Source organism: Pinus tabuliformis, chromosome Q (assembly GCF_031772625.1).
Source record: "Pinus tabuliformis cultivar Carrire ecotype Pingquan chromosome Q, CPIR1, whole genome shotgun sequence".
NCBI lineage: Eukaryota > Viridiplantae > Streptophyta > Pinopsida > Pinales > Pinaceae > Pinus > Pinus tabuliformis.
The window spans coordinates 364,467,100-364,494,851 of NC_142296.1; positions in this window are offsets into that span (position 1 = coordinate 364,467,100).

Consider the following 27,752-nt stretch of genomic DNA (forward strand, 5'->3'; position numbering starts at 1 on the left):
AGGATCCTCAACTAAAGCATGAGGGAAAATAGTAATGTTACTAATGGACTGACACTAGGGATAATGGGAAAAAGTGGGACTGAGGGACAAACATATGACTACCCTTGTCAGAGCATAAAGTGCATGGTTAACCTGACAGTAACTGACTCAACTCCGGAGGGGATGGGGATAGTATGACTGGAGGCCAAAATGGGCAACACAGGATGAACGATATGCAAATATGGATGGAATAATATGACATGAGATTATGGGACATGAAATAGACTCCAAGAATGGAAGGGTGACTCATCACGGATGCTCTGAACAAGGGTGAATCAATGATGCTGCCACACAGATCAGGGCCAATGGGGACCATGAAAACATGAGTAAATGATGGTTACTCATGATGAAAGTCATCATATGGTACGACAAGTATTAAGAGGAGGTGGAATTCAAAGTACAAGTGTCGCTTTATGACAAAATTCGATTTTGAAAGGCGACAATGTGACCTTTCTTGGAAAAAAGGCTTCCTAGTGAAGTGTCAAATCATAAAAAACTAAGGAAGACCCATTGTAGAGCTCAGTGAGAGATTTCCAATGGTGCTGATGACTTGTCAAACTAAGCTACGTTCTGGTCACAATATGCGGTAGAAAAACTGTGGGTTTTTCTATGTAAGGACATTTTCCCTCCAAATTGGATTCATTTGCTAAGTGAGTTGTGGTGAGTTTGGAGAGGAGGAAAAGGCCCTAAATCTTGTGGAGATTGTAGTGGAAAAAATGGCCATCAGAATCAAGATCTGTGACATTTATGAAAGTGGCTTTACTTGTCTAAAGATGGCCTTAATTCTTCTTGGAACGATGGTTCCTGGTTAAGAATTAAGGGAAGAGGAAAATGAGAATGAACTACTAGAGGAGGTCTAGAATCATTCTCACCCACTAAGTCAAACATGGGGACTATGTGGATATAGAGTATAATATTTGAAGATATGGTATCAAACATCTACAATATGCGATGTGCATATGGCTCGCCGAAGAGACTGGTAGGAAAAACTATCCAAGGAATGGGAGGATAATCGACCATACCTAGATCTAGTGGGATCTAGGCCGAGACTTAATTAAGAAGATGGCCAGGGGAAAAACATCATGCTCCGAAGCATGGGGTGCTAATCTAGTATGCAAAGGTGGGAATGATGCCCCCTAGTAGGAGGAGTTTGTGGAGCGCTATTGTGTTCCAAGTTCTCGAAAAAGGGAATTAAGCATCTTGGCCCATCTTGGCACAAGGTCCTCCAAAGGAGATGTAGGGGCCTATGTGCCCCCACAGTATGCTATGGGCGTACCAGATGTATTTAGAGCTACGAGCTCCAAACACTTATGTGATACATAATATGATTATGCATTTTATATAATGATGATGGTTCACCATTTGTTTTGTTTATGGTTGTCTTTTGTGGTATACATGTGATAAATGCCAATCTAGAATGTTGTTTGCAATGGTATCTACATAGTGATTTTGGGCTATAGGCACATGACTAAAAGTAATGGTTTAGAATTCATGTACCAATAGCTTCACTCGTAGATATTTTCTAAATAGGACTTGGTTATGCACATGATACACACCATTCAATTTCATGACAAGTAGCAAGGAATCTAAACGAACATGAAGATGAAGGACGCGATGAGTAAGGGAATCGATTAACAAACCTATCATTGCATCATATTCGGCCTCGTTATTGGTGGTAGATCCAATGCACACGTTGTTTGAAAGGACTAACGTATGCAAGGGGGTAAAAATGCCCAGGCTGCAGAGGCTAGATTCTGGGAGAAGTGACTCGCACCCTCAACATGACCGATATACAGTGTGGATGATGGATCCATTTGAAAGGTGCAAAAGAAAATGGATGAGATGATACAATCTACCTAACTTGATGGCAGAAATAAAGACACAAAATCAAAGGGATGTGCTATGAGTGAAATTTCTTTGAGGTAGAGCACCTTGGGAGAATTGAGAAGGAAATGGCCTTCAAAATCCTCTAAAGAAATGCCCCCTTACTTAAGGGTAGGGGTAATCAGGGGTAGACCTAGATTCCATGGTGTCCTAATCAGGCTAGGCGATGGTGGATGGGAGGAAGACTGACTACATGATGCGGTCAGATTACTTGGTGCATCAACCTGAGAGAGAAGGTTCACATATGCATCATCTGGAATGGTAGAGGACGAGATGGTAGATGGTGGGTCTAAGGACTTTGAGACCTGGGATTCTATTGAAAGAGGTGCAATAGAACCATGCATAGAAACCTCAGAAAGGTTTGCCTATGAGGAACTCAAGGATGATGACAGGTAAAGGATATGGACCGTGGTGTCCGTCATCTCGACGTCGATGGGAGGGATCACAATAGGGGGCCAAAGTCTCCCTGTTCTGGTTGACTAGTGGTACCAGAATCCACGAGTAGAGGAGTAAATGATCCACTATGAGTGGCCTCGTATTCACGAATTGTTCCAAGGCAATTGCGAAATTCATTGAGATGAGGGCACCAATAGGAATAGTGACCATGATGATCACATAGAGCAAAAGGGTGGTTTGTGCACAACGTTTTGAGTTTCTTAGGTGGGACCTGTAAGTTAACATGGACTTCTAGGATATTTGACTTAGGGAATGCTTCATGAACCAAAGGTTTGAGTTGAGGAAGTTCATGACAATTTTTGGTGGCATGCCCAATAACTTGACACAAAGCGCATCGGGGTGTCGGCTTTGGGGCCTTAGGGGTTGGAGGAGCTTGGGGAGTCTTTTCCTTCAAATCTTTCCGTTTGGATTTTACCCCTTGGCCAGATGCCTTCGCAACATGAGTTGGTTCTTGTTGAGGTTGTAGTGGAATTGAAGTAGCGACAGGGGTCGTAGGGACCAGTTGGATTGGGGTCAAAGCATGATATGGTCGTAGCTGACCGAGCAGAGTGCTTGCTGGGGGATTAATGTACCATACTGGGATCCCCAAAGTCACATTAGGAAGGACCAACGAAGCCATGATAGGGACAAAAATTACTCCCGAAGGGGGGAATAAGAAAGGTATCTGGCCTCCAAGGTAATGTCCTAGCGGAATAGCTCCTGGATGGTTAAGACCTAGAGGAGTGGTTCTTGGTGGGAACATAGGAGAGGCACCCACAAACAGAGGAGGTCCTGGGTGGGTGGATCCAGATGAATTGGCTGAAACGGTAACAACAAAGTGCTCAGGAGATGGTTGTTGATAAGAGGTATTGACCTTGTCTGAATCCATCATGAGGATATGGTAATCACTGGGACCAGAAGGCTAGGGGGGATGGGCTGCTTGACTTGGCTGAGGTTGAGCAACAACAAATCTTTGTTGAGGGAAAGTATTTGTGAGCACGATTGGTTGAGATGGTGCATGATTCTGAGGTGATTGTTGACCTCGAGAAGCTGCGTGAGCTTCCCACATTTGGCGCATCTGGGGTAAGAGAGGACACTCATGAGTATAGTGGCCATGTACATCACAACATGCACACAACTTATTCATGAAAAAAACCTTTTTCTTCTTAGGCTGGCCTCCTTGTTGTTGGTTGTTGGTGTTAGGCTGGTTCTCCTAGTTCACTAGGCTATTTATCTTGGTTACCCTGTCTACCCTTGTTACCCTTCCCCTTATTCTTTTTCTTCAAATTTTGGGATTGGTATCACTCTGCTGTGCAAACACCTGGCCTTAAGGGGGCGGTGGTTGCTGGGGCTGAGGATGCATGGGATGCTGTGGCACTAATGCTTAAGGGGATGAAGCACCAGGCTATGCATATGAAGGAACAATATTTTAGTATATGGGTTGGGGCCCTGGAAACATGTTTCTGGTACGAGGGGCATAAATGTTGGAGGAACTAGTGCCCCCCCACGGATAGCCATAACTCTGCTGAGAATATGGCGAAGAGTGTGAAAGGGATCCAACGATACCGTCGGTGACATGAGATGCCCCCGATGCATTGGCACTTCCAAGACCAGGGAGGTCTAGAATGATGGTATAGACATAACTAGATTGTGCATAAACCATATCATATCTCAAAGTGGTATGGAGAGCTTCTTCCTCGGTCTAAGGAAAATGGGATGCGACATATTTCCCAATGGGGGATAAAAGGCTCTTAAGAAACCTATCTAGATAGACCTGGTATTCAAAAGGTAGGCCACAAAATGTGTTCCTCCTTTGACGCCACTCTTGAACATGGTCAGAAAGGCGAGTGGCGGAGGATTGACGAAATTTGGTCAATAACTCAGTACCTGTGTCGTAATAGAGAGGTAACTGGAAATATGAAAGGAACGCTTTAGCAAGCGTCGCGAAAACAGAATGAGATGTGGAGGGCTGGTCTACATGCCATTTTGTAGTGCCTCAAGTGAGCGTGCATTGGAAGAGACGAAGACGAAGGGAGTCATAGGTTATGGAGTTAGACGAACACCACATGTGGAAGGATTGAACATGATTTGTAGGATCCTCTCCAGCAATACCCTTAAACTTTGGGATGTCTGAGGGAAGCTTAGTTGACATAGAGGGCCAACCATCATCATGGTGTATGGGGTCATTTATCAACTGGTTAAGATCTGGTAGACTTAACCCAACCATAAAGGGGAGCAAGAGGGCTACCAGAACAGTTCCTAAGACTGTTCCGCCTAATGTGACCATCGGTATAGAACCAAAGCCAACACTAGTTTTGGGTTCCTGCACTAGTTTTGGGTCCAGACATGGTGACGATATGTAGTGAAGGAGGCTAAGAATCAGATGAGGAATCAGAATAACCAGGAGAAGAGTCGGTATGGGGACTTGGAGGGCTATGAACTTGAATCCGATGGAGAGGAGTAATATGCCCAAGTGGAAACTGGGGGTGAAGGCCTAATAGTCTCCGTGACACATGCCTTGGTGGCGCAATGATGGAAGGACACAAAAAACATGAAAATGGTGAAGGGAGATCAACAATATATCTTTTGTCTTTGATGCAGTGAGATAAATTTATTATGTTAAGTCTTGGCTTGGCGGTGTAAACCAAGCAACCTTCGCTTAAGGTGTGTTTGTGTGTGAAAGTGTATTAATTGATTAAGCCCAGATCGTGTTTGTAAAAAAGAAAAAAGCTTGCTAGAAATAAAACAAAATAAATAACATAAAATGAATAGCAAAACAATTAACTAAACCCTTCCCAAACTGGGTTTGCAAACACTGTAATGCTTGGTGGCTAAACCGATGGGAAATACACTGAAACGATCAAGAGATCTTAATGTCGATGTGACTAGGATTAAGTGACTCTAAGCTGCTGGAAAGTGGTGCAACAACAACAAAAACTGAGAGAGGAAGATTGCCGCAAAAAGATAGGGAGATGGGTGAAACACCTAGGGCAACCGATGGGACCCTAAGGGAATGACCAAACAAGTCTAAATGTGAAACTATGGATGGTAACAACCTGTTATCACTCAGGTTGTTCCCCAAAAGCTGTGAGAAAAGGGAATACAGCCGAGGTAACCACTAACCAGTCTTTTGGATGCAGATTCTAGCCAATCTGTAGCCAGAGAGGGCTCTCTCTTTATGATTTAGCTTTTTTTTGCTGTATGTTAGGCTAGTTATGAAGAACAAGTATTTGTTTGATTTTTGGATGGTGACATTTCAATAGAACAGGGGTGCAAAGTATGAGAAGTTCAGACCATTGGGTTAATGGAGCCAATGAAAATAAACTTCTGGGTAGGGTTTCTTTGGAAAAAGGAGGAAATACAGAGCAAGATAATTAATCATGGAACAATTTTCAAGCTGGAATAAGATGAAATGGAGTCAGGGGATGAAAGGCAATTAAGAATCTTTCATCATGCTAACAGAGGGAAAGTGGGTAAATATTACCAAGGAGAAGTTAAGAATTCTTTAATTATATTCAGGGTGTAAGAACCAGGGAGACAGGAGCAGTTAAGAATTCTTGCCTATGCTAGTCTTGAAGAAAACATAAAAGTGACAGAAATTGAACACAGAGTACAACGAAGTAGATTCTGAGCTATTCTTTTTTCCTGCAATTTAGAACATGATATTTAGATGATATATAAAACACAGAAATAGTAAAACAAGATTTAAAAATACTTATTGATCCATGAAATAATTCAAGAATTCTGCAACATGGGATTCTGCCATCAATTCCATAACCAGAGAGTTCATCAGCAAAGCATTCCAGCAATCTTTATTCAGAAGAGTTCTCAAATTTACAGCACAATTCCAGAATGATATTCACCAACCCCTAATACTTAAATTGGGGAGGTATTTGTACAAAATGTTTACAAAATATCTCCAAGGAGATAATATCTTGCAATAACTATTTTCACCTACTCTACAGAAGGAGTAAATGCTCTTGGGAATAGAGAGAAATGAATACAGAAGGAAGAAATGTTGTGTTGGTTGTTTTTCTGGTGAGATGCATTGATTGATTGCCCAGTAAGTCGGCCGATGGATATTTTGGTGCAATCCTGCACTGCTCGCGTTGCTTTCCCGGGTGCTTTTCCCTGCGCTTCAATTAACTGTTGTCCAACGTGATTTTATCTGCTCTTTTTTACACTTTATGGCATCTGTTATGTTCTGGAAAAATAAACAAAAATTTGAAATCCGCTTACAGAATTTCCAGCATACTCTGCCACCATTCATTATTTGGTAATTGGTGCCTGTGCATTTTAATTAGAGTTTCATCTGCATCTGTGTACCTGAAAAAAGTGGGCTGGACTGTGAAAAGATGCCTCACTTCATGTTCAATAAAAAATAAATCTCCAAATTGTCATATAGGCTCTGTCCAGATGGGAGTGCCTTCTCTCCTGCAGAGCTTGATGATGCTGTAGCTTGGCTATCCACATATGTATTTAATTTGTGTACATAGGCTGCATGTGACATTAGTCTATAGTCATCAGTTAACAAACTGGGCAGACCCTTTTCCTCCAAAGCTGTAAACTTCTGTGTGAAAGCCTTTATCTCCATTTGCATTTCCTGGCACTTTCTTTCTAGATTTTCTATGAAATTCCTCATGGTTATAACCCTTTTAATTATTAAAATAGTGCTTGTCCTGTCCCTGATATCCAGTTTTTCTAGATCTTCTTTGGTGTGGGTGTTCAGGAAATGTATTAGCCTATTGGCCTGTTCGAGCATATTTCCCAATGAATCCCTGGCCTTTTGAATTTCTTCTTGAGCTGCTGCCACATAAATCAATCTGCTCATGAATTATCTGTATTGATTTCCACATATCAGTGATGGATTGGCTAATGTTGGCCCACAAAATGCTCCTAATTTCTACCAGAGGTTTGTCTAATAAGAGGTCCTTTTCCAATGCCTTTACTTTGTTTTCCAATGCTTTCACCTCCCTTGTTTTTTCTGCTACAGTCATCTTGGATTTATCATAACTTACTTGTAACTTTTCCAATTGCTCTTTGGCACCTTTTAACTCTGATACCTGGAGTCTTAGGTCCTCCATGGCCTTTATCAGTTCTTCAGTAGTCATGGTAGTGCTGCTGCTGTTGTTGTTGAAGTGCTCGGTTCTGCTGATGCCGGGGCAATAGGAGGGACTGCTGCTGTGACTGTAGGGGGAGGAGTTGTAACTATTGGAGCTGTTTGAGATGGCTGAGAGGCCAACTCTCCCTGTTTTCCTTGTAGTGCTTCCTCCAATGCCTTATCTGTTTCTACCAATCTCTCATTCATTTTCATCAGCAGTTCCATTGCATCTTCCTGTGATTTTTGTTCAACAACCTCTGTAGTTTTGGGATGCATGGTAATGGGTAGCTTGAGCTGCTTCCTGAGAGCTGCAATGTCTTCTTCTTTCTTTCTTATTAATGCTTGGATGCCTTTGGGATCCTTGGGATCATGTCCCAGCTCTATGATAATCTCTTCTAAGGATTTAATTCTATTATCCTTAGCCAAAGAGGAAGCCTTTTCCAATTCCAATTGGGTAGAAGTATTATTTAAAGAATTCTGCAATTTGTGGGCCAGCAATGCCTTATTTGCCAATGTGGAGTATACTATTTCCCCGGTTTGCTTATGTAACTCAATTTGGTCCATTGGTTGGATATCCTTGGCTAATACTTCTAGATTGGTCCTGATGTAATCAGCAGCTGACTGTGGCTACTGCATTTTGGGCTTGAAGTGACTCAGGATTATCTTTCCTTCTTGGATGTCATATGCTGACATTAACCTTTGTTGATTTGTGTGTGCCATCTTTAGCAAGTGATTGTAAAGCTGGATCCTTATTGGCTCATTCTTTGCTTTTATTTCAGTGAATGTTATCTTAATGTCTAAGCCTTGCTTACCTTGTGACTTGGTAGAAGAAAATTCCACAGTATGTTGTCTGCCAATCTCTTGCCTGTGTGAATTGGCCGATGTTTCTGTGACTGGAGATGTATCCTGGCTGACTACTCTCTCTTCCCTTGGACTGTATGTGATTTCTTGAATGAATTCCTCCTCTGAATGGGGGTTCAATATTTGCATATTTTCCCCTGGTTGCGCTTCAGGACCGCTGATCGGTGTGTCTTATTTCCTGTCCCTTTTCCTGCCTCTCTCCTCATTAAGAGGAGTTTGTAGTATAGGGATTTCTGGTGCTTTTGTTTGTGCTGGAGGAACCTGCCCTTGGCCTTGTTCCTTTGATGTAGTTGGCTGGTCTGTCATTATGTCCTACTCTGGACCTATTACCTCTTTGCTTTTTGCTGACCCTGTGCTGGTTTTTTGTGTGGGCTGTTGAGAAGTCACTGCAAAAGATGTATCACCTCCTGTGTGCTGGGGCAGCTTGAAGGATACCTGTCCAAAAGAGTCCAGGTCAAGCGTTTTCTCAAGCTCTTTCATGGATTTTTCCAATTTTTCTTCTTCAGTAAACTCTTCAACTAATCTGCCTTCTACCCATTCTTGTTGGTTAGCATATTGTTGAATTTCAGGGATTTTGTGGTGAACATATGTTGTAAGCTTGTTTTTCACTTTCCTATAACTTATGAAATACTCAGGGTCATATGGTGCCCAATAAAAGCTTTGTTTCAACATAAGTTGCTCCCTTAAAATCTTATCAGCTTCTTCCCAAGCTTCCCTTTTATTGAAGATAAAAGGGCCCAATTGATTTCTTATTTTGAGCTATACATTTTTTCTAGCACCATAGAAATGAGTCAAATCTGAACTAATAAATTGTCTGAAGTATTCCAGGGCAAACAGTCTCATAGGTACATACTTTGGTAGCTTGTAGGGGATCAATTCACAGCCATATATCCGGATGTTTGTGTGATTCTGGTAAAAGTACCAGTCACCTATACTGTAGTCCTTTGAGAGATGCAAATTTTTTGCATTTCAGCAGAGAGCTTGGCAGGAGGAGTTGTAATCAATAATGAAGTGGCTGGATATATGAACAGGTCAATGAAATCACAGTATGTATAAGGGGAGTTATAGATTTCATGGAATACTGAGGTCCAGAATATGACAAACCTCCTTTCTCCTTTGAGATCCAACTTTCTAAGGGGAACTTGAAAACTATCAGGTTGATTGTACAACAACAAATGATATATGTATGATGTGTATTTGAACACTCTTTCTCTATCCAAGCTCATGAATTTCTCATGGATCTTATTAGCTATGAAGGTGGCATAATCATATTGGACAACATGGGGCTATCCTGGAGTAAATATGGACATCAAAACTAATATAGTCTCATCAATATGCTCACTGGTTTTAAATCCCAATATATACGAAATCATGTCAGTAATGAATGTTCCAGCTTCATTGAACCAGACTTGATTAAAAGGAGGTGGCTGCCTGGGCTGGTGATCTGGTTTCATGAATAACTGAGCTATTCTGGTTATCTCTGAAATGGGCATTTTGGCACCTTGGTCAAGCAAGAATTCCATAGTGAGAGGAGCCAGAGGCTGAGTTGGCTTAAAGTGCAACATCTCATTTATGGATTGAGGAGTAGTATAGAAGAGTATAGTCCCAAATGGAGCCATAACTGCTCTTTGTGTGGGATCATAATTGGCATAGCATAAATGGATGATATCAGGGAGCACATTTACTGAAGGGAGGTAGTAAATGGGCATGTTGGACTCCCAAATTCCAAAGACATCAGTATTTCTTCGGTAACTATTACTAATTTCACAAAAAGCTTGAAGGTGAGGCTTGTCACCAATCATATCCTTAATTTGGAAATCTCTGTCAGCAAGGGGCATCAATTCCAATTCTTTGTGTGGTGCATTCACAGGGGCAACATTCAGGGTCACTGGAGCCTCCATTATACAGTCTTTGGTGATTTTTTATAATTTGAATTGTGGGTTTTATGCAGCAGCAGCAGGTAAAATAGTAGTTTTGGGTCCTTTTTGCAGAAATTGCAGGCGGAAACAAGCTTAAATTCAGCTTAATGGGAGAATTTGCGAAGGGGAACAGAGTTCACGAGATTTCTTTGGAAAAAATGGGTAAAACAGTGGCTATGATGCAGAGGTTTGAAGGCAACACTGCATTTTAATTCGAATTTTGGTTCTCTAGGCAATTTTTACAGAGAAAGCTAGAAAAATAGATTTTATGAGCAGGATTCGGGTAAATACCTGTTTTATGGATGCCTTGTGCAAAAATACAGGTGGCAGACCGAGCTGAGGGGCCGCGCTGTGGAGTCAATTTCTCTAGGTGGTAGACTGTGCAGTGGAAATGACGCTTTGAATGTAAAAAACCATGCAGAGTTTGCGCGGAAGAAACAAAGAAAAATGACCAAAAAATGATATTTTACGCATTCTTTAACAAAAAATTGGTTTTGGCGGGTTTTTGGCGCGCTTGGTCGGGTGACGTCAGCATGACGTAATCTTTCTCGCGTAGCGGGGGTACGGAAGCTGACTTGGTGGTGACATCGCAGACACGACGGATGATACAGTGGTGAGGTGGTAGTCCGACGTGGTTGCTGACATGGGCGATGATGTCAGCGGCGGGAAGCGGGGCAGTTTATGGTATTATCGCACCGCTTTTTGGACAACGACGGTTTTGGGTGGAGCGGACGCGATAAAACGAGGTGGCGACACGTGTTTTTTGTACGATGACGAAACCGCCAATCTCTCGGAGGCTATCGTTCGGTCATTGGAGGGCTTCCGATATCGACGTGGATCATCCGATGGGAAAGCCCAGATTGGATGGTTGACGGTGGAGTTGGTGGAGACGTATGGTGTGGTGGCCCGCGCGATAATATTTATCGTTTTGTAATGTTTTTGCGGGGTTTGCAATGTATTCAAGCTTTGGGTTTATGTTCGGGTTTGGTTATTCATTTAACCAGATGTTAAATGAAACCCTTTGTTATATGCACGTGGGGAGGGTTGTCCACAAGGTTTTGGGTAAAACTTGGACCCCCTAAAACATTAACATATGGCTTTAATCAAGCCCGGGGCAGAGTATTAAAACTTTGGGGTTTTGTGTATTTTATATATAATAGGGGCGGGAAAATTTTTACATAGGAGTTATATAATAGATTTAGGATGTTAATATGAGAAATGTATTCAAACAAAGGACTAAGCAAAAGGTGAGACTTAGGCTTAGGGAAAAAAGGGATCCAAGTCATGAATGTTGGGGATTTAGGATGATAAAAGAAAGGTATTTTTACACAGGAAATGTGGCTTAGTTCTCTTAAGTAAAACCAGGATTTCACTTAGTATTTTTCATGGAATGAAGGGAACTAGGAACACTGAGCTGTTCTCAATGTCCTTGAGGGGATGTTAGTAAATGTTCTTGAAGAAATAAGAGGGGAAATTAGTCATGCTTCAACTGTTTTGCAGCCACCTTGCTATATCACTTATGCCATCCATGAGATAGATCATATTCAAAGGATAAAATTGATCACAAACTTGCTTCAACAACACCAAACTGCCTACCCACCTTAATACCCCTAATATTTTTTCTTCCTTTTGATTGGGTGCATTTGAACTAGCAAACCCTTTTTCTCTTGTTTTCTTTTAACTGTCCTCCTATCTAAGTCTGCCCTTTATTTCTTCCAGGGGCTCAGATTTAACTGTTGAGCACCCTTGCTTCTCTACCTAACTACTGATCTGCCAAGCTTAAACTGTTTGAACAGATCTTATTCTCTAATGCTAAAACAAGAAATTTAAACATGGAGAGGCCAAGATTGAGCTGTTGGGCCATCCATCAAGTGTGACAGAAGTCATTGATTGCACAATTTTGAACTTCTTTGCAAAAAATAGGATAGTAGTGGCATTTTGAACTAGCACACTTTCTTGGTCTTTTCTTTGGGGTTCATTTCTTTATTCTTTTGATCAATTCATTCTTCTTGCCCTTTGATTTTTCTTTCAGGGCATACCCTCTTTTCATTTTTTATTTTTTTTTATTTTTTTGAAAAATATGGAACCTTTGCAGCATGGAAAGGATGATCATATTTGGCATTTCAACAGTCAATCATGAAATATGACACCAATTGGTATAGGAAACTAACAGTGGCTCCACTTGGGGATGGCTTTTCCAGATGAAAAGCCAAGAACAACAGGTCAGATGGCCTTATGTTCAACTCTGGCTACAACCTGAAATTTTCCTTTGCTGTAAATAAACAAACTGTATCTCTGTAACATATATACATCTCTGACAAGCTGGTTTGAACAATTACAACTCTATCTTTGGTAGTTTGTCTGAATATTGTCATGATATTTATAGCTCCCAAGTCTTCTTCCTCAAGTCTTCTGATAAACTGAAAACGTACTTCAAAAGGTGGGATAATTCCTTGCTTTTTTCTCAAAACTTGCTGCATATTATTCCCTATCTTATTGCTGTAATAAACTGCAGAAAATAGACACTATTATGTACAAATTACAGTGGTGTCATCTCAAAAAAGTGGATCAAAATAATGCTTGAGCATCCGACCATTGACTAGCCCATCTCCTGCTTCTGTACCATCTAGGCTTCTCAAAAGGTAGGTGTTGTTTCCTTGTACAACCTGAATAACAAAAGGTCCTTTCCATAGGAAGTCAAACTTCCCATGTTTTCCTTTGTCTTCCCTCGTTGAATCCCACTTCAACACTTTTTCTCCTATGAAAAAATACTCTACCTTTTTCCTTCTGTAAAAAATCTTCTTAAGTTTCTCTTGTAAAATCTGAGATCTTTGATACACTTCTTCTCTAGTATGCTGTAAATGAATTGTTTGATTGATTCTTATCTGAATGTCATTGGGTTTTGCCTATGTTTCTTGCAACAATTTTATCACAGGGGTTCCCAAAGAAGAAGGGAATACTGCCTCCATGCCATAAACCAACTCATAGGTGCTTGTCCCAATGGATCTCTTGGTAGTCAACCTGTCTGCCCAAAGTGCATTAGCAAGCTTTTTGTGCCAATTCTTCTTGTTTTCCTCCAATACTTTCTTTATGATGTTGATCAAGCTTTTATTGGATGACTCAGCTAGACCATTACCTTGAGGTTAATAGGCTGTGGAGTGGCCTAAGGTAATGTGGTATTTGTGGCAAAAATTTATCATTCTTTTGGATTTAAAGGAGCAGGATTGTCAGTTATTATCTTTTCCGAACAGCCAAATCTAGATAAGATAATTGTTTTGTAGGAATTGCATGATGATTGAGTCATTGGCTTGCCTACAAGGGATGGCTTCTATCCACTTGGTGAAGTAATCTGTGGCAGTTAAAATCCATTTATGCTGGCCAGAAGAGGGAGGGTGAATTTCTCTAATGAAATCTAAACCCCATTGTTGAAATGGTCTTTCAGTGGAAATTGGTTTTAGGGGTAAAGGTAACAGCTTTCTCTTGCCTTCAAAGATTTGACATTTATGGCAAGAAACTACAAATTTCTTTACATCAAAAAATAGGAAGGGCCAATAAAAACCAGCTCTTAGGATCTTATCAACAGTTGACTTCCAATACAAATGTCCACCACAGTCCCCTGCATGAAATTCTTTAAGCACTTTGTCAGTTTCATCCTTTGTTAAGAAACTTAGTAAAATGCCTTCATGATTTTTCCAAAACAAAGCATTATCTAGAATACAAAACTTTGAAGCTTTCATTTTCAAGAATCTCTTTTTGGTTCTGGACTACCCTGGAGGAGCTTGCAGGTTTAACAATACATAAATTATATCAGCATACCAAGGTGATTGTAAGAAGGCTTGATTGATCTGTGGAGTCACCATCTCCTGCTCGTTATCCAGTTCATTAATGTCGAGGGCTTGAAAATTGGTTTCAATCATCAATTTAGATAAACCTTGTCCTTTTATCAGCTTTGTTGGTTTGATTTCAATGTCATATTCCAAAATGTTAGCTATCCATTTGCCTCTCTTGCCTTCAAGTCCTTCTTGAGTTAGAATATCCTTAACCACAACATTTGGCACATAAGCTATTACATGAGAGTATAAGATATAAACTCTAAAATCCTTGATAGCTTTTACAAGGGCATAAGCTTAGTTTTCCATGATTTGATATTTGAGTGGTGCATCTCTAAGTGCTTCGCTAAAGAAAGCAATGGGCTTCTCACATCCTTGATCATCCTTTTGCAATAGGACAGCAACAATAGTATGTTCTGATGCAAAGGAAAAGATTATAAAATCTCTATCAAACTTCGGGCTTGTGAGGACCGGTGTTTTGGTTAAAGCTATTTTGATTTGATCAAAGGCTTGTTTAGCTTCTATTGTCCATTTGACTTTGGAATCTTTCTTCAGCATGTTATTCAACAATCTTATTAGTTCAGCCAAGTTGGGTATGAATCTTCTTAGAAAATTGATCTTTCCTAGAAAAGCTTGCAATTCTTTGATATTTCTTGGGTGAGGGACTTGGAGAATAGCTTATATTCTGTCCGGGTCAATTCTGTTGCCATCTTTTGAGATTATGTGACCTGACAATTTGCCCTCTTCTAGGCCAAAAAATGATTTCTTTGGGTTCAATGATATGCCATATTTTCTGCAAATTACAAACACTTGTCTGAGATGTTCTAAATGTTCTTGATCTGATTTGCAAAGGCTATGTCCATGGCTCGTTGAAATGTTACCACTGCATTTTTAAGTCCAAAAGGCATTTTTACATACTTGAACGTTCCCCAAGGTGTTGTACAGGAAATTTTATCTTGATCATCCGGGTGAACTAAGATTTGATTAAATCCTGAGAATCCATCTAATAGTGAAATCCTAGAAGCTCCCACTACCCTTTGTAAAATGTGATCCATCTTGGGTAAGGGGTAGTGATCTTTGACAAAAACTTTATTAAGATTTCTTAAGTCAACACACAGTCTTATCTCTCCCATTTTCTTCCTAGTGGGCACTAGATTTGAAATCCATTCTGAAAATCTAATAGGTGCAATCATTCCAGCTTCGTACATTCTTTTGACTTCCTTTTCAATAAGGGGGAGGAGGATAGAATTCAGCCTTCTAAGCTTTTGTTTAAAAGGTTTTTGATTTTGTTTTAAGGGTATTGTATGCTGGATGACTGAAGTATCATAGGATTTGATGTCTTCGTAGCTCCATGCAAAGACATCTTGAAATTCTTTAAACAGTTCAATGTATTTCAGTTTTTGGTTGGGAGGCAAGGCTTTGGACAATTTTACGATCTTATGATTTTCTGCAGTTCCTATATTACAGTCCTCAATTTCGCATTTAATGGCTGCATTTTTTGCTTTCTTGGGATATCATTAGAGTCAAAAATATCCTCCAAAGGAGTCAAGCTTGTGGGCAAAAAATTATCCTTCAACTCAATTACTTCAGACTCTTCTTCAACAATTTCATCAAAGTCCATGTGCTTCAGCTCTTGTAGTTTTTTGCTGGTAAAGATTGTCGGATGCAAAATCTGATTTGTTGCTTCAGCTGATATATGTTTTTCAATTTTGTCTATTTGCTGTTCTTCACAAATGGTGTTTGTGTCTATGTTTGTTATTGAAAATTCCTCTTTCAAAGTCAGGAAATTATTGATTTGTGTGTCATTGTCAAATACCTGCCAGTTTTTAATGTTGTCTGGAACAGTAGGTCTGTGTTTAATCTCAGCAGTAAAATGATGGTTGGGCTCAAATGGCAACTTACAAGTGCTGGAAAATGTTGCCAAACTGTGAGCATGTAAATTGTGGTTTCTTGGAATTTTGGTAAGCTGTGATTCTAGAAAGGTATTAAGTATTTCAATGGCTGCCCCTATATAAGCCCTTAGCCTAAGATCATTTGTAAAAAAGTTTCCTTTCATCTATTGAATAATCAGATCAGAGTCCCCCAAAATTGAAATCCTAGTTGCCCCTAGACTTTTAATCAATTTGAGACCTAGTAAAAGGGCCTCATATTCAGCCATATTGTTTGTACATCTGAAATTTAGCCTATATGCATGTCCTTCAGCATGATGATTTTTCATATTATGTACCCAAACCCCTGCCCCTGCTCCTAGTTTATTTACTGATCCATCAAACTCTAAGCACCATATGATTTCTTGATTGCAACTAGCATTAGGAGTTTTGAAAACTTGCTTAGTGGGCAGATCTGGATTTTGTAACTCATATGGTTTGCCTTGTGTGTGTGTTACATCAATCACTTCAACAATTTCTAGATCTTGAGCAGTGGATTCTTCATTAATGCTTCTTTCTTGTACTGATTCCAGAAGCTTGTGATCAATATTGGGACACATTTCAGCATTGTATAAGATGAAAGAATCCATATCAGAATGCATGGAATAAATAGGGAAATTTTGGGGTTTCTCTTGACTATTGACCACATATTTCATCAAAGTTTCCCGGTACAATCTTTTTGGCTAGCCAAAGACTAAAATGGTGGCATAAGACATGTCTAGCTGCAAAGATCCTTGGAGCTTTGAACCCCAGGATCTGGACAAAAGCACTCCATATTTTGGTGGGATATCAGCTACCACAAAATCCATTGAAATAGTCTTGGCAGGGTATTGTACTAGAGATACACACAAATATTTGATTATGCCTAGACACCTGACCTGGCTAGAATTAAATGAAAACAAGTCTTTATATGGCCTTGTGATATCTAGGTCCAATCTTTCCATCACAGACTTAGGCATCAGATTATGGGAAGCTCCTAAATCAAACATTGCATTATGTAGTACTTTTTCATGAATGTTTAGGCTTACATAGAATGGAGGGACTCCTCCATCTACTGTTTTACCATTTTACTTCAAGACCAAAAATCAACTCTGGTTGGTCATCTAAAACATTCATTGCGTCTCTATTCTCTGATATTTGCAGTGACCTGCTGATTTGTTGTCTATAAACCTCATGTTTAGCCAATTCAGACAATGGAATGGCTATTTTTAACTTACCTATTTCGGTTTCCATGTTGAAGGGTTTTTCCACTTGAATTTTTGCATTTCGGGCAGCAAGATTTTCCATCTTTGCTGTGTTTTCAGTGGTTTTTTCTCTATCAGGAGTGCTGTTATGCACTGCATCTTCTTTAAAGTTACTTTTAGGAGAGTTGTTTGCATTTTCTTTTGGCGGAAAGGAGGTGGATGGCTGATTGTTTGATGGCTGTGAATCTGATATGTCCTCAACCGTAGGCTCTTTTAGGTTGAGGTCTATTTTAGCAGGGAGTTCTGTAAGGGAAGTTTTATCCTTTGCTTTTTTAGGCTGCTTTGTATCTTTCTCCTTTTGGGTTTAGGGACATCTATTATTCTACTTCTCAATTTGTATTGTTTATGAACCTCATAGATAGCTGCATCATACCCCTCTCTAGAATCAAATGATTCTCCCGATTTTGTTTGGAATTGGTTGAAAGTATGAGCCTCTTGGCCAACTTGGGTTAAAAAGATTCACTGTTCACTGTTTAGACCCATTAGGTTGACTTGAGTATCCTCTGTTGGCTCACTAGAGGTTGAAGCTTCAGCATAGTTTTCTTGAAATGGAGGTCTGATGTTTTGGTCAGGACCAGCCTTTCCGATATTAGGATTTTGATTTTTCCTAAAGTTTGGATTTCTTGTGGTGTTACTTGGTTGACCTTCCCAAGAAGATTTCCTTTCAATGGTTTCTACTCTATCACCCAATCTATCCATTCCTATAATGATTGCATCTAGTTTTTGCTCAAATGCAGAAGGCTCTTCTTTGAAGGGAGTCCTTCTTTCAGCTCTAGCTCTAGATTTTTTAGAGATCAAATTGACCTCTACACTAATAGCTATGCTCTACATGTCTTCTAAGCTTGGAGGAGCTCTTTCCCTTAGCTGATATGCCATGTCAGAATCAAATCCATTAGGGAATTTGATCAAGGCTAAGTCAGGTGGAGGTCTAAGGTTTTGAGGAATAGCATTGTACACATTATTGAATCTGGCATGGTAATCTTGGACAGTTTCTTGTAGGCCTCTTTTCAAGCTTTCATATTCAGACAGGATATGTAATGGGTCCTTCTTCTTTTCCCACCTGTTCAAAAAGGTTTGGTAAAGGGCATCTAGATCAGCAATTATGTTTACAGCGAGTGCCCTAAACTAGGTCCTTACATCACCTGTTAGGTTTTGGACAAAATTTTCATTCTGAGATCATTGTCATCAATTTCATAGTTCTCAAAATAATCCATCATTTTCTTAGTATGTTGTTGTGCTGTGAAGGTGCTAGTACCATCAATGTAGGTGATTTTGCTTTGGTAATCTTGAGGCATAGCGCCTGGATTTGCAGGCAATTGCAGGGGGCATATCGATTTGCCATATTTGTAGGTATAAATGGAACGGTTGGAAGCACAGGGATAACATCTAAGATAAGTGGTGTGGATGGGGGAGTGGAAAAGATACTTTGAAGTGATGATGGTGAACTGGAAGAAGCTACAACAACACTAGAAAGGACTGATGCTTTTCCTGGAGTAAGCTCAGATTGGATGGATTTCTGCTGAGGTGTATCACTGCTTAAATCAACAGAATTTTCTAGACTTTCTTGTCTTCTAAGATTTTTAGAGATCAAGTTAGGATTTTCAAAAATAGCTGGTGGATTCGGATCTAGATTTGACCTAGGGTAATGGGTTTTCTTCTTTGGAGCCAGCTTCTAAATCTGTTTTTGGTATTTTCTGGAAGTATTTGAAGAACACTGCTTTTGACAATATATTTCTAGGAAATTATGAATTGTAAGAGCCTTGAATTTTCCTGAAGATCTTTTGAAAACAAGAGGAAACTGATCAAATTTTTGAGACAGCTGTTTAAAGCCTAAAACTAGACTGGAGATAGACTGAAGCAGCTTTTACTTACTCCTGTAATTGCATAGCAAAAACAGTTTGAAAGGCTGGCTGGGTAACTTCAGGCTCCATTTGTAGCTTTAGGAAATAGTCAGCAGTAACAAACACAGTCATTCAGTCCCTAGTGGAGTCGCCAATGATGTTATCACTCAGGTTGTTCCCCAAAAGCTGTGAGAAAAGGGAATATGGCCGAGGTAACCACTAACCAGTCTTTTGGATGCAGATTCTAGCCAATCTGCAGCCAGAGAGGGCTCTCTCTTTATGATTTAGCTTTTTTTTGCTGTATGTTAGGCTAGTTATGAAGCACTAGTATTTGTTTGATTTTTGGATGGTGACATTTCAATAGAACATGGGTGCAGTATGAGAAGTTCAGACCATTGGGTTAATGGAGTCAATGAAAATAAACTTCTGGGTGTGGTTTCTTTGGCAAAAGGAGGAACTACAGAGCAAGATAATTAATCATGGAACAATTTTCAAGCTGGAATAAGATGAAATGGAGTCAGGGGATGAAAGGCAATTAAGAATCTTTCATCATGCTAGCAGAGGGAAAGTGGGTAAGTATTACCAAGGAGCAGTTAAGAATTCCTTAATTATATTCAGGGTGTAAGAACCAGGGAGACAGGAGCAGTTAAAATTTCCTACCTATGCTAGTCTTGAAGAAAACATAAAAGTGACAGGAATTGAACACATAGTACAACGAAGTAAATTCTGAGCTATTCTTTTTTCCTGCAATTTAGAACATGATATTTAGATGATATATAAAACACATAAATAGTAAAACAAGAGTTAAAAAGACTTATTGATCCATGAAATAATCCATGGGCTTCTGCCATCAATTCCATAACCAGAGAGTTCATCAGCAAAGCATTCCAGCAATCTTTATTCAGAAGAGTTCTCAAATTTACAGTGCAGTTCCAGAATGATATTCACCAACCCCTAATACTTAGATTGGGGAGGTATTTGTACAAAATGTTTACAAAATATCTCCAAGGAGATAATACCTTGCAATAATTGTCTTCACCTACTCTACAGAAGGAGTAAATGCTCTTGGGAACAGAGAGAAATGAATGCAGAAGGAACAAATGTTGTGTTGGCTATTTTGCTGGTGAGATGCATTGATTGTTTGCCCAATAAGTCGGCCGACGGATATTTTGGTGCAATCCCACGCTGCTGGCGTTGCTTTCCTGGGAGCTTTTCCCTGTGCTTCAATTAACTACTGTCCAGCGCGATTTTATCTGCTCTTTTTTACACTTTATGGCATCTGTTATGCTCTGGAAAAATAAACAAAACTTTGAAATCTGCTTACAGAATTTCTAGCATACTCTGCCACCATTCATTATCTGGTAATTGGTGCCTGCGAATTTTAATTAGAGTTTCATCTGCATCTATGTACTGAAAAAAGTGGGCTGGACTGTGAAAAGATGCCTCACTCCATGTTCAATAAAAAACAAATTCTCCAAATTGTCATATAGGCTCTGTCCAGATGGGAGTGCCTTCTCTCCTACAGAGCTTGATGATGCTGTAGCTTGGCTATCCACATATGTATTTAATTTTGTGTACATAGGCTGCATGTGACATTAGTCTGTAGTCATCAGTAAACAAACTGGTTAGATCCTTTTCTTCCAAAGCTGTAAACTTATGTGTGAAAGCCTTTATCTCCATTTGAATTTCCTGGCACTTCCTTTCTAGATTTTCTATGAAATTCCTCATGGTCAAAATCCTTTTAATTATTAAAATAGTGCTTGTCCTGTCCCTGATATCCAATTTTTCCAGATCTTCTTTGGTGTGGGTGTTCAGGAAATGTATTAGCCTATTGGCCTGTTGGGAATATTTCCCAATGAATCCCTGGCCTTTTGAATTTCTTCTTGAGCTGCTGCCACCAAATCAATCTGCTCATGCATTATTTGTATTGATTTCCACATATCAGTGATGGATTGGCCAATGTTGGCCCACAAAATGCTCCTAATTTCTGCCAGAGGTTTGTCTAATAAGAGGTCCTTTTCCAATGCCTTTACTTTGTTTTCCAATGCTTTCACCTCCCTTGTTTTTTATGTTACAATCATCTTGGATTTATCATAACTTACTTCCAATTTTGCCAATTACTCTTTGGCACCTTTTAACTCTGATACCTGGAGTCTTAGGTCCTCCATGGCCTTTATCAATTCTTCAGTAGTCATGGTAGTGCTGCTGCCTGCTGCTATTGTTGTTGAAGTGCTCGGTTCTGTTGATGCTGGGGCAGTAGGAGGGACTACTGCTGTGACTGTAGGGGGAGGAGTTGTAACTATTGGAGCTATTTGAGATGGCTAAGAGGCCAACTCTCCCCGTTTTCCTTGTAGTGCTTGCCTTCTCTATTTCTGCCAATCTCTCATTCATTTTCATCAGCAATTCCATTGCATCTTCCTGTGATTTTTTTCAACAATCTCTGTAGTTTTGGGATGCATGGTAATGGGAAGCTTGAGCTGCTTCCTGAGAGCTGCAATGTCTTCTTCTTTCTTTCTTATTAATTCTTGGATGCCTTTGGGATCCTTGGGATCATGTCCCAGCTCTATGATAATTTCTTCTAAGGATTTAATTCTGTTATCCTTAACCAAAGAGGAAGCCTTTTCCAATTCCAATTGGGCAGAAGTATTATTTAAAGAATACTGCAATTTGTGGGCCAGCAATGCCTTATTTGCCAATGTGGAGTATACCATTTCCCTGGTTTGCTTATGTAACTCAATTTGGTCCATTGGCTGGATATCCTTGGCTAATACTTCTAGATTGGTCCTGATGTAATCAACAACTGAATGTGGCTGCAACATTTTGGGCTTGAAGTGACTCAGGATCATCTTTCCTTCTTGGATGTCATATGCTGACATTAACCTTTATTGATTTGTGGGTGCCATCTTCAGCAAGTGATTGTAAAGTTGGATCCTTATTGGCTCATTCTTTGCTTTTATTTCAGTGAATTTTCTCTTAATGTCTGAGCCTTTCTTGCCTTGTGATTTGGTAGAAGAAAATTCCACACTATGTTGTCTGCCAATCTCCTACCTGTGTGAACTGGCCGATGTTTCTGTGACTGGAGATGTATCCTGGCTGACTGCTCTCTCTTCCCTTGGACTATCTGTGATTTCTTGAATGAATTCCTCCTCTGAATGGGGATTCAATCTCTGCCTTTTTTCCCCTGGTTGCTCTTCAGGACCGCTGATCGGTGTGTCTTCTTACCTGTACCTTTCCTTGCCTCTCTCCTCATTAAGAGGAGTTTGTAGTATAGGGATTTCTGGTGCTTTTGTTTGTACTGGAGGAACCTGCCCTTGGCCTTGTTCCTTTGATGTAGCTAGCTGGTCTGTCATTATGTCCTGCTCTGGACCTATTACCTCTTTGCCTTTTGCTGACCCTGTGCTGGCTTTTTGTGTGGGCTGCTGAGAAGTCACTGCAAAATATGTATCACCTCCTGTGTGCTGGGGCAGCTTGAAGGATACCTGTCCAAAAGATTCCAGGTCAAGCGTTTTCTCAAGCTCTTTCATGGCTTTTTCCAATTTTTCTTCTTCAGTAATCTCTTCAACTAATGTGCCTTCTACCCATTCTTGTTGGTTAGCATATTGTTGAATTTCAGGGATTTTGTGGTGAACATATGCTGTAAGCTTGTTTTTCACTTTCCTATAACTTATGAAATACTCAGGGTCATATGGTGCCCAATAAAAGCTTTTTTCAGCATAAGTTGCTCCCTTAAAATCTTATCAACTTCTTCCTAGGCTTCCCTTTTATTGAAGATAAAAGGGCCTAATTGATTTCTTATTTTGAGTTGTGCCTTTTTCCTAGCACCATAGAAATGAGTCAAATCTGAACTAATAAATTGCCTGAAGTATTCCAGGGCAAACAGTCTCATAGGTACATACTTTGGTAGCTTGTAGGGGCTCAATTCACAGCCATATATCCGGATCTCTGTGGGATTCTGGTAAAAGTACCAGTCACCTATACTGTAGTCCTTTGAGAGATGCAAAATTTTCTGCATTTCAATAGAGAGCCTGGAAGGAGGAGTTGTAATCAATAAAGAAGTGGCTGGATATATGAACAGGTCAATGAACTCACAATATGTATAAGGGGAGTTATGGAATTCATGGAATAGTGAGGTCCAGAATATGACAGACCTCCTTTCTCCTTTGAGATCCAACTTTCTAAGGGGAACTTGAAAACTATCAGGTTGATTGTACAACAACAAATGATATATGTATGATGTGTATTTGAACACTCTTTCTCTGTCTAGGCTCATGAATTTCTCATGGATCTTATTAGCTATGAATGTGGCATAATCATATTGGACAGTAGGGGGTTGTCCTGGAGTAAATATGGACATCAAAACTAAGATAGTCTCATCAATATGCTCACTAGTTTTAAATCCCAAGATATAGGAAATCATGTCAGTAATGAATGTTCTAGCTTCATTGAACCAGACCTGATTAAAAGGAGGTGGCTGCCTGGGCTGGCGATCTAATTTCATGAATAATTGAGCTATTCTGGTTATCTCTGAACTGGGCATTTTGGCACCTTGGTCAAGCAAGAATTCCATAGTGAGAGGAGCCAGAGGCTGAGTTGGCTTAAAGTGCAGCATCTCATTTATGGATTGAGGAGTAATATAGAAGACGATAGTCCCAGATGGAGCCATAACTGCTCTTTGTGTGGGATCATAATTGGCACAGCACAAATGGATGATATCAGGGAGCACATTTACTGAAGGGAGGTAGTAAATGGGCATGTTGGACTCCCAAATTCCAAAGACATCAGTATTGCTTCGGTAGCTATTCCTAATTTCACAAAAATCTTGAAGGTGAGGCTTGTCACCAAACATATCCTTAATTTGGTAATCTCTGTCAGCAATGGGCATCCATTCCAATTCTTTGTGTGGTGCACTCAAGGGGGCAACATTCAAGGCCACTGGAGCCTCCATTATACAGTCTTTGGTGATTTTTTTTAATTTGAATTGTGGATTTTATGCAGCAGCAGCAGGTAAAATAGTAGTTTTGGGTCCTTTCTGCGGAAATTGCACGTAGAAACAAGCTTAAATTCAGCTTAATGGGTGAATTTGCAGAGGGGAACAAAGTTCACGAGATTTGTTTGGAAAAAATGGGTAAAACAGTGGCTATGATGCAGAGGTTTGAAGGCAGCACCGTGTTTTAATTCGAATTTTGGTTCTCCGGGCGATTTTTAAAGATCAGGGTTTAGGAGCAGGATTCAGGTAAATACCTGTTTTATGGATGCCTTGTGCAAAATGCAGGTGGCAGACCGAGCTGAGGGGCCGCACTGTGGAGTCAATTTCTCTGGGTGGCGGACTGTGCAGTGGAAATGGCGCTTTAAACATAAAAAACCATGCAGAGTTTGCACAGAAGAAACAATGAAAAATGACCAAAAAACGATATTTTACGCATTTTTTAACAAAAATTTGATTTTGGTGGGTTTTTGGCGCGCTTGGTCGGGTGACGTCAGCATGACGTAATCTTTTTCGCGTAGCAGGGGTACGGAAGCTGACTTGGCGGACACGGCGGATGATACAGTGGTGAGGTGGCAGTCGACGTGGGTGCTGACGTGGGCGATGACGTAAGTGGCGGGAAGCGGGGCAGTATATGGTATTATCGCACTGCTTTTTGGACAACGGCGGTTTTGGGTGGAGCGGACGCGATAAAACGAGGTGGCGACACATGTTTTTTCTACGACGGTGAAACCGCCTATTTCCCAGAGGCTATCGTTCGGTCATCGGAGGGCTTCCGATATCGACGTGGATCGTCCGATGGGAAAGCTCGGATCAGATGGTTGACGGATGGGTGGAGTTGGCAAAGACATATGGTGTGGTGGCCCACGCAATAATATTTATCGTTTTGTAATGTTTTTGCGGGGTTTGCAATGTATTCAAGCTTTGGGTTTATGTTCGGGTTTGGTTATTCATTTAACCAGATGTTAAATGAAACCCTTTGTTATATGCGTGCGGGGAGGGTTGTCCACAAGGTTTCGGGTAAACCTTGGACCCCCTAAAACGTTAACATATGGCTTTAATCAAGCCCGAGGCGGAGTATTAAAACTTTGGGGTTTTGTGTATTTTATATATAATAGGGGCGGGAAAAAATTTACATAGGAGTTATATAATAGAGTTAGGATGTTAATATGAGAAATGTTTTCAAACAAAGGACTAAGAAAAAGGTGAAACTTAGGCTTAGGGAATAAAGGGATCCAAGTCATGAATGTTGTGGATTTAGGATGATAGAAGAAAAGTATTTTTACACAATAAATGTGGCTTAATTCTGTTAAGTAAAACCAAGATTTCACTTAGTATTTTTCATGGAATGAAGGGAACTAGGAACACTGAGCTGATCTCAATGTCCTTGAGGGGATGTTAGTAAATGCTCTTGAAGAAATAAGAGGGGAAATTAGTCATGCTTCAATTGTTTTGAAGCCACCTTGCTATATCACTTATTCCATCATGAGATAGATCATATTCAAAGGACAAAATTGATCACAAACTTGCTTCAGCAACACCAAACTACTACCCAGCTTAATACCCCTAACATTTTTTCTTCCTTTTGATTGGGTGCATTTGAACTAGAAAACCCTTTTTCTCTTGTTTTCTTTTAACTGTCCTCCTATCTAAGTCTGCCCTTATCTCTTCCAGGGGCTCAGATTTAACTGATGAGCACCCTTGCTTCTCTACCTAACTACTGATCTGCCAAGCTTAAACTGTTTGAACAGATCTTATTCTCTAACGCTAAAACAAGAAATTTAAACATGGAGAGGCCAAGATTGAGCTATTGGGCCATCCATCAAGTGTGACAGAAGTCATTGATTGCACAATTTGAACTTCTTTGCAAAAAATAGGATAGTAGTGGCATTTTGAACTAGCACACTTTCCTGGTCTTTTCTTTGGGGTTCATTTCTTTATTCTTTTGATCAATTCATTCTTCTTGCCCTTTGATTTTTCTTTTAGGGAATACCCTCTTTTCATTTTTAAAATTTTTTGATTTTTTTGAAAAATATGGAACCTTTGCAGCATGGAAAGGATGATCATATTTGGCATTTCAACAGTCAATCATGAAATATGACACCTATTGGTATAAGAACCTAATAGTGGATCCACTTAGGGATGGCTTTTCCAGGTGAAAAGCCAAGAACAATAGGTCAGATGGCCTTATCTTCAACTTTGGCTGCAACCTTAAATTTGCCTTTGCTGTAAATAAACAAACTGTATCTCTGTAACATATATACATCTCTGACAAGCTGGTTTGAACAATTACAACTCTATCTTTGATAGTTTGTCTGAATATTGTCATGATATTTATAGCTCCCAAGTCTTCTTCCTCAAATCTTCTAATAAACTGAAAAGGTACTTCAAAAGGTGGGATAATTCCTTGCTTTTTTCTCAAAACTTGCTGCATCTTATTCCCTATCTTATTGCTGTAATAAACTGCAGAAAATAGACACTATTATGTACAAATTACAGTGGTGTCATCTCAACAAAGTGGATCAAAATAATGCTTGAGCATTCGACCATTGACTAGCCCATCTCCTGCTTCTGTACCATCTAGGCTTCTCAAAAGGTAGGTGTTGTTTCCTTGTACAGCCTGAATAAAACAAGGTCCTTTCCATATGAAGTCAAACTTCCCATGTTTTCCTTTGTCTTCCCTCCTTGAATCCCACTTCAACACTTTGTCTCCTATGAAAAAATCCTCTGCCTTTGTCCTTCTGTCAAAAATCTTCTTAAGTTTCTCTTGTAAAATCTGAGATCTTTGATACACTTCTTCTCTAGTATGCTGTAAATGAATTGTTTGATTGATTCTTCTTTGAATGTCATTGGGTTCTGCCTGTGTTTCTTGCAGCAATTTTATCATAGGGGTTCCCCAAGAAGAAGGGAATACTGCCTCCATGCCCTTGTCCCAATGGATCTCTTGGTAGTCAACCTGTCTGCCCAAAGTGCATTAACAAGCTTTTTGTGCTAATTCTTCTTGTTTTCCTCCAATACTTTCTTTATGATGTTGATCAAGCTTTTATTGGATGACTCAGCTAAACCATTACCTTGAAGATAATAGGCTGTGGAGTGGCCTAAGGTAATGTGGTATTTGTGGCAAAAAATGATCATTCTTTTGGATTTAAAGGCAACAGGATTGCCAGTTATTATCTTTTCCGGACAGCCAAATCTAGATAGGATATTGGTTTCTAGGAATTGCATGATGATTGAGTCATTGGCTTGCCTACAAGGGATGGCTTCTATCCACTTAGTGAAGTAATATGTGGCAGTTAAAATCCATTTATGCTAGCCAGAAGAGGGAGGGTGAATTTCTCCAATGAAATCTAAACCTCATTGTTGAAATGGTCTTTCAGTGGAAATGGGTTTTAGGGGTAAAGGTAAGAGCTTTCTCTTGCCTTCAAAGATTTGACATTTATGGCAAGAAAATACAAATTTCTTTACATCAGCAAACAAGGAGGGCCAATAAAAACTGGCTCTTAGGATCTTATCAGTAGTTGAATTCCAATACAAATGTCCACCACAGTGCCTTGCATGAAATTCTTTAAGCACTTTGTCAGTTTCATCCTTTGTTAAGCAACTTAGTAAAATGCCTTCATGATTTTTCCAAAACAAAGCATTATCTAGAATACAAAACTTTGAAGCTTTCATTTTCAAGAATCTCT